The following is a 6252-nucleotide window of genomic DNA, read 5'->3' on the forward strand; positions in this document are numbered from 1 at the left end:
GTGTGTGGCAATCCCTCCTACCTCCTCCTACCTCCTCCACCTCCTCCTCCTCCACCTGTCCCTGGGCTCCAACACCGCTAGTTGCCATCCAGAAGTGCTGTACGCACAGTCAACAGTCCCTCCTCTGTTATTGGGGTTCAGTAACGTCAGCTGTTCCCCTGCTGTGTGTGTGGCAATCCCTCCTACCTCCTCCTACCTCCTCCACCTCCTCCTCCTCCACCTGTCCCTGGGCTCCAACACCGCTAGTTGCCGTCCAGAAGTGCTGTCCGCACAGTCCCAACAGTCCCTCCTCTGTTATTGGGGTTCAGTAACGTCAGCTGTTCCCCTGCTGTGTGTGTGGCAATCCCTCCTACCTCCTCCACCTCCTCCTCCTCCACCTGTCCCTGGGCTCCAACACCGCTAGTTGCCGTCCAGTAGTGCTGTACGCACAGTCAACAGTCCCTCCTCTGTTATTGGGGTTCAGTAACGTCAGCTGTTCCCCTGCTGTGTGTGTGGCAATCACTCCTACCTCCTCCTACCTCCTCCACCTCCTCCTCCTCCACCTGTCCCTGGGCTCCAACACCGCTAGTTGCCGTCCAGAAGTGCTGTCCGCACAGTCCGAACAGTCCCTCCTCTGTTATTGGGGTTCAGTAACGTCAGCTGTTCCCCTGCTGTGTGTGTGGCAATCCCTCCTACCTCCTCCACCTCCTCCTCCTCCACCTGTCCCTGGGCTCCAACACCGCTAGTTGCCATCCAGAAGTGCTGTCCGCACAGTCCCAACAGTCCCTCCTCTGTTATTGGGGTTCAGTAACGTCAGCTGTTCCCCTGCTGTGTGTGTGGCAATCCCTCCTACCTCCTCCTACCTCCTCCACCTCCTCCTCCTCCACCTGTCCCTGGGCTCCAACACCGCTAGTTGCCGTCCAGTAGTGCTGTACGCACAGTCAACAGTCCCTCCTCTGTTATTGGGGTTCAGTAACGTCAGCTGTTCCCTTGCTGTGTGTGTGGCAATCCCTCCTACCTCCTCCTACCTCCTCCACCTTCTCCTCCTCCACCTGTCCCTGGGCTCCAACACCGCTAGTTGCCGTCCAGAAGTGCTGTACGCACAGTCAACAGTCCCTCCTCTGTTATTGGGGTTCAGTAACATCAGCTGTTTCCCTGCTGTGTGTGTGGCAATCCCTCCTACCTCCTCCACCTCCTCCTCCTCCCCTGTCCCTGGGCTCCAACACCGCTAGTTGCCGTCCAGAAGTGCTGTACGCACAGTCAACAGTCCCTCCTCTGTTATTGGGGTTCAGTAACGTCAGCTGTTCCCCTGCTGTGTGTGTGGCAATCCCTCCTATCTCCTCCACCTCCACCTCCCCCTCCTGTCCCTGGGCTCCAACACTGCTAGTTGCCGTCCAGTAGTGCTGTACGCACAGTCAACAGTCCCTCCTCTGTTATTGGGGTTCAGTAACGTCAGCTGTTCCCCTGCTGTGTGTGTGGCAATCCCTCCTACCTCCTCCTACCTCCTCCACCTCCTCCTCCTCCACCTGTCCCTGGGCTCCAACACCGCTAGTTGCCGTCCAGAAGTGCTGTCCGCACAGTCCCAACAGTCCCTCCTCTGTTATTGGGGTTCAGTAACGTCAGCTGTTCCCCTGCTGTGTGTGTGGCAATCCCTCCTACCTCCTCCACCTCCTCCTCCTCCACCTGTCCCTGGGCTCCAACACCGCTAGTTGCCGTCCAGTAGTGCTGTACGCACAGTCAACAGTCCCTCCTCTGTTATTGGGGTTCAGTAACGTCAGCTGTTCCCCTGCTGTGTGTGTGGCAATCACTCCTACCTCCTCCTACCTCCTCCACCTCCTCCTCCTCCACCTGTCCCTGGGCTCCAACACCGCTAGTTGCCGTCCAGAAGTGCTGTCCGCACAGTCCGAACAGTCCCTCCTCTGTTATTGGGGTTCAGTAACGTCAGCTGTTCCCCTGCTGTGTGTGTGGCAATCCCTCCTACCTCCTCCACCTCCTCCTCCTCCACCTGTCCCTGGGCTCCAACACCGCTAGTTGCCATCCAGAAGTGCTGTCCGCACAGTCCCAACAGTCCCTCCTCTGTTATTGGGGTTCAGTAACGTCAGCTGTTCCCCTGCTGTGTGTGTGGCAATCCCTCCTACCTCCTCCTACCTCCTCCACCTCCTCCTCCTCCACCTGTCCCTGGGCTCCAACACCGCTAGTTGCCGTCCAGTAGTGCTGTACGCACAGTCAACAGTCCCTCCTCTGTTATTGGGGTTCAGTAACGTCAGCTGTTCCCTTGCTGTGTGTGTGGCAATCCCTCCTACCTCCTCCTACCTCCTCCACCTTCTCCTCCTCCACCTGTCCCTGGGCTCCAACACCGCTAGTTGCCGTCCAGAAGTGCTGTACGCACAGTCAACAGTCCCTCCTCTGTTATTGGGGTTCAGTAACATCAGCTGTTTCCCTGCTGTGTGTGTGGCAATCCCTCCTACCTCCTCCACCTCCTCCACCTCCTCCTCCTCCCCTGTCCCTGGGCTCCAACACCGCTAGTTGCCGTCCAGAAGTGCTGTACGCACAGTCAACAGTCCCTCCTCTGTTATTGGGGTTCAGTAACGTCAGCTGTTCCCCTGCTGTGTGTGTGGCAATCCCTCCTACCTCCTCCACCTCCACCTCCCCCTCCTGTCCCTGGGCTCCAACACCGCTAGTTGCCGTCCAGTAGTGCTGTACGCACAGTCAACAGTCCCTCCTCTGTTATTGGGGTTCAGTAACGTCAGCTGTTCCCCTGCTGTGTGTGTGGCAATCCCTCCTACCTCCGCCTACCTCCTCCACCTCCTTCTCCTCCACCTGTCCCTGGGCTCTAACACCGCTAGTTGCCGTCCAGAAGTGCTGTACGCACAGTCCCAACAGTCCCTCCTCTGTTATTGGGGTTCAGTAACGTCAGCTGTTCCCCTGCTGTGTGTGTGGCAATCCCTCCTACCTCCTCCACCTCCTCCTCCTCCACCTGTCCCTGGGCTCCAACACCGCTAGTTGCCGTCCAGAAGTGCTGTCCGCACAGTCCCAACAGTCCCTCCTCTGTTATTGGGGTTCAATAACGTCAGCTGTTCCCCTGCTGTGTGTGTGGCAATCCCTCCTATCTCCTCCACCTCCACCTCCCCCTCCTGTCCCTGGGCTCCAACACCGCTAGTTGCCGTCCAGTAGTGCTGTACGCACAGTCAACAGTCCCTCCTCTGTTATTGGGGTTCAGTAACGTCAGCTGTTCCCCTGCTGTGTGTGTGGCAATCCCTCCTATCTCCTCCACCTCCACCTCCCCCTCCTGTCCCTGGGCTCCAACACCGCTAGTTGCCATCCAGTAGTGCTGTACGCACAGTCAACAGTCCCTCCTCTGTTATTGGGGTTCAGTAACGTCAGCTGTTCCCCTGCTGTGTGTGTGGCAATCCCTCCTACCTCCTCCTACCTCCTCCACCTCCTCCTCCTCCACCTGTCCCTGGGCTCCAACACCGCTAGTTGCCGTCCAGTAGTGCTGTACGCACAGTCAACAGTCCCTCCTCTGTTATTGGGGTTCAGTAACGTCAGCTGTTCCCTTGCTGTGTGTGTGGCAATCCCTCCTACCTCCTCCTACCTCCTCCACCTCCTCCTCCTCCACCTGTCCCTGGGCTCCAACACCGCTAGTTGCCGTCCAGAAGTGCTGTACGCACAGTCAACAGTCCCTCCTCTGTTATTGGGGTTCAGTAACGTCAGCTGTTCCCCTGTTGTGTATACGGCAACGTGTACTGCGACCGCCCCGCAGGCACAACAAGTTAAATTTAAGGGAACCTGTCCCCCCCCCCAGGCGTTTGTTACTGAAGGAGCCACCTTGTGCAGCAGTAATGATGCAAAGGGAAAAAGTGCCTCTTTTCGTGGTGCTCCTTGCACATGCTGAACCTAACACCTAACCTAATTGGCTGGTGCGCATGACACCAGCCAATGTGTCAGTGGGGTTCAGCACCGCCAGCTGTTCCCCTGCTGTACAGCCGGCAACGTGTCCTGCAACAGCCACGCAGGCACAACAGACCCAAAGCTGCCGCCAGTGCAGGCTTCGGCCTACACTCTGCTCCCTCTCCTCCTCCTGCTGACCCTGGGCTCTAACACCGCCAGTTGGGGCCCAGATGTGCTAGCTGCACAGAGCCAAACACCAGCCAATGTGTCAGTGGGGTTCAGCACCGCCAGCTGTTCCCCTGCTGTGTAGCCGACATCGTGTCCTGCAAAAGCCACGCAGACACAAGAACTGAAATTGAAGGGAACCTGTCCCCCCTCCCCCAGGCGTTTGTACGTTTTACAGCCACCTTGTACAGCGGTAATGCTGCATGTGTGCAAGGTGGCTCATAAACGTATTCTCCTCGCACATGTGGAACTGAAAACACGTCTAAAATGTGTCCTCTGTGTGACCATTTAACCGTCCCGGTGGTGTGACTTTCCTTTGTAATGACACGCTGCAACCCCCTTGGTAGCGCTGCCCGTCTTCTGGCATCATTGTTTGGCTGCCTTCGCCTCTGCGGCCGCCCTGACCCACACAACGCCCCTCGGTGTCTTATTTATTGGGACTGCGAGGGTGTGATTGATGGGCATGAGCAGAGCATCAGTTCGCCTGTCCCTCATCTCCTTCCGCCTTCTTCAGACTGTGCGGCTTCATGGCCGTGGCATGCGATAAGGGATCAGCTGACGCCGCACAGTCTGAAGCGGGTGTAAGGACCCGAGTGTGAGAGGCGAACATATGTGCTGCGCCAGGCCATGAATCCCAGACCCCCAGTGTTTTAACAATGTTAAGACACTGCGGGGCTGGGATTCATGGTCATCGCGAACCGCACCGGCCGACATTAAATGATGTCAGAAGATGGGCAGCGCTAACAGCGCTAGACCAGGGGATAACACGACAGCGCAGACTCCTGTACAGCAAATAACAACGCTCAGGAGGCTGCACCCAGCACCAAGGTGGGATTCTTGACATCTGTGCTGCGTCGCATTACGAAGGGAACTCGCGCCTCCAACACAGTTTGACTGTATAAAGGGCTAAATGTTATACGTGCTTCATTCAGCGTGTGCAAGGAGAAAAATTAAAAGAGCAACCTTTGACTTGTGCAGCACTACTGCTGCATAAGCTGTGGCTCTTCTACTTTGTAACACCTGAGGGGGGGTTAAAGGTTACCTTTTAAATTGGTTCAATTAGGCTTCGGCCTACACTCTGCTCCCCCTGCAGAGCCCGGGCTCCAACACCGCCAGTTGGGGCCCGGTACTGCTAGCTGCACAGAGCCAAACACCAGCCAATGTGTCAGTGGGGTTCAGCACCGCCAGCTGTTCCCCTGCTGTGCAGCCGGCAACGTGTCCTGCAACAGCCACGCAGGCACAACAGACCCAAAGCTGCCGCCAGTGCAGGCTTTGGCCTACACTCTGCTCCATCTCCTCCTCCTGCTGACCCTGGGCTCCAACACCGCCAGTTGGGGCTCTAGGAAGACAAGCTTGAATAGGTCCCCATCCTGGTTCCAGCACCGTCAGCTGGTTCCGGGCAGAGCCTTTGGCTTGGGTGCCTCCCTCTGGGTATCCGAGTTCCACCAACGTCAGGTGGTCCTTGGTAGTGCTTTCAGGCACGGGTACCTCCTGCTTAGTAACCGGGTTCCAGTAACATCAGCTGGTCCTCGGTAGTTCCATTGGCTCTTGGACCTTCGGCTACCCATCCGGGTTCCAGCACCGTCAGCTGGTTCTTGGCAGTGTCTTTTGCTCTTGTACCTTCTGCTCCCCATCCTGGTTCCAGTACCGTCAGCTGGTTCCAGGCAGAGCCTTTGGCTTAGGTGCCTCCCTCTGGGTATCTGAGTTCCACCAACGTCAGTTGGTCCTTGGTAGTGCTTTCAGGCACGGGTACCTCCTGCTTAGTAACCGGGTTCCAGTAACGTCAGCTGGTCCTCGGTAGTTCCATTGGCTCTTGGACCTTCGGGTAGCCATCCGAGTTCCAGTTCCATCAGCTGTTTCTCGGCATTTTCTCAGCCTTCTTGTACCTTCTGCTACATTTCCAAGTTCAAGAGACTAAACACGATGACCCGGAAGACCACCCCTAAGATGACGACGACACCAGAGACGACAACCACCGTGATGACGACGACCCTGAAGACCACCCCGATGACGACGACCCCGGAGACGACAACCACCGTGATGACGACGACCCTGGAAACGATGACCCTGAAGACCACCCCGATGACGACGACCCCGGAGACGACGACCCTGGAGACGACGATGACCTGGAAGACCGAGAAGCAGAAGAACAAGAGG

The sequence above is a fragment of the Ranitomeya variabilis genome, chromosome 6, assembly GCF_051348905.1.
Source record: "Ranitomeya variabilis isolate aRanVar5 chromosome 6, aRanVar5.hap1, whole genome shotgun sequence".
Classification (NCBI taxonomy): Eukaryota; Metazoa; Chordata; class Amphibia; order Anura; family Dendrobatidae; genus Ranitomeya; species Ranitomeya variabilis.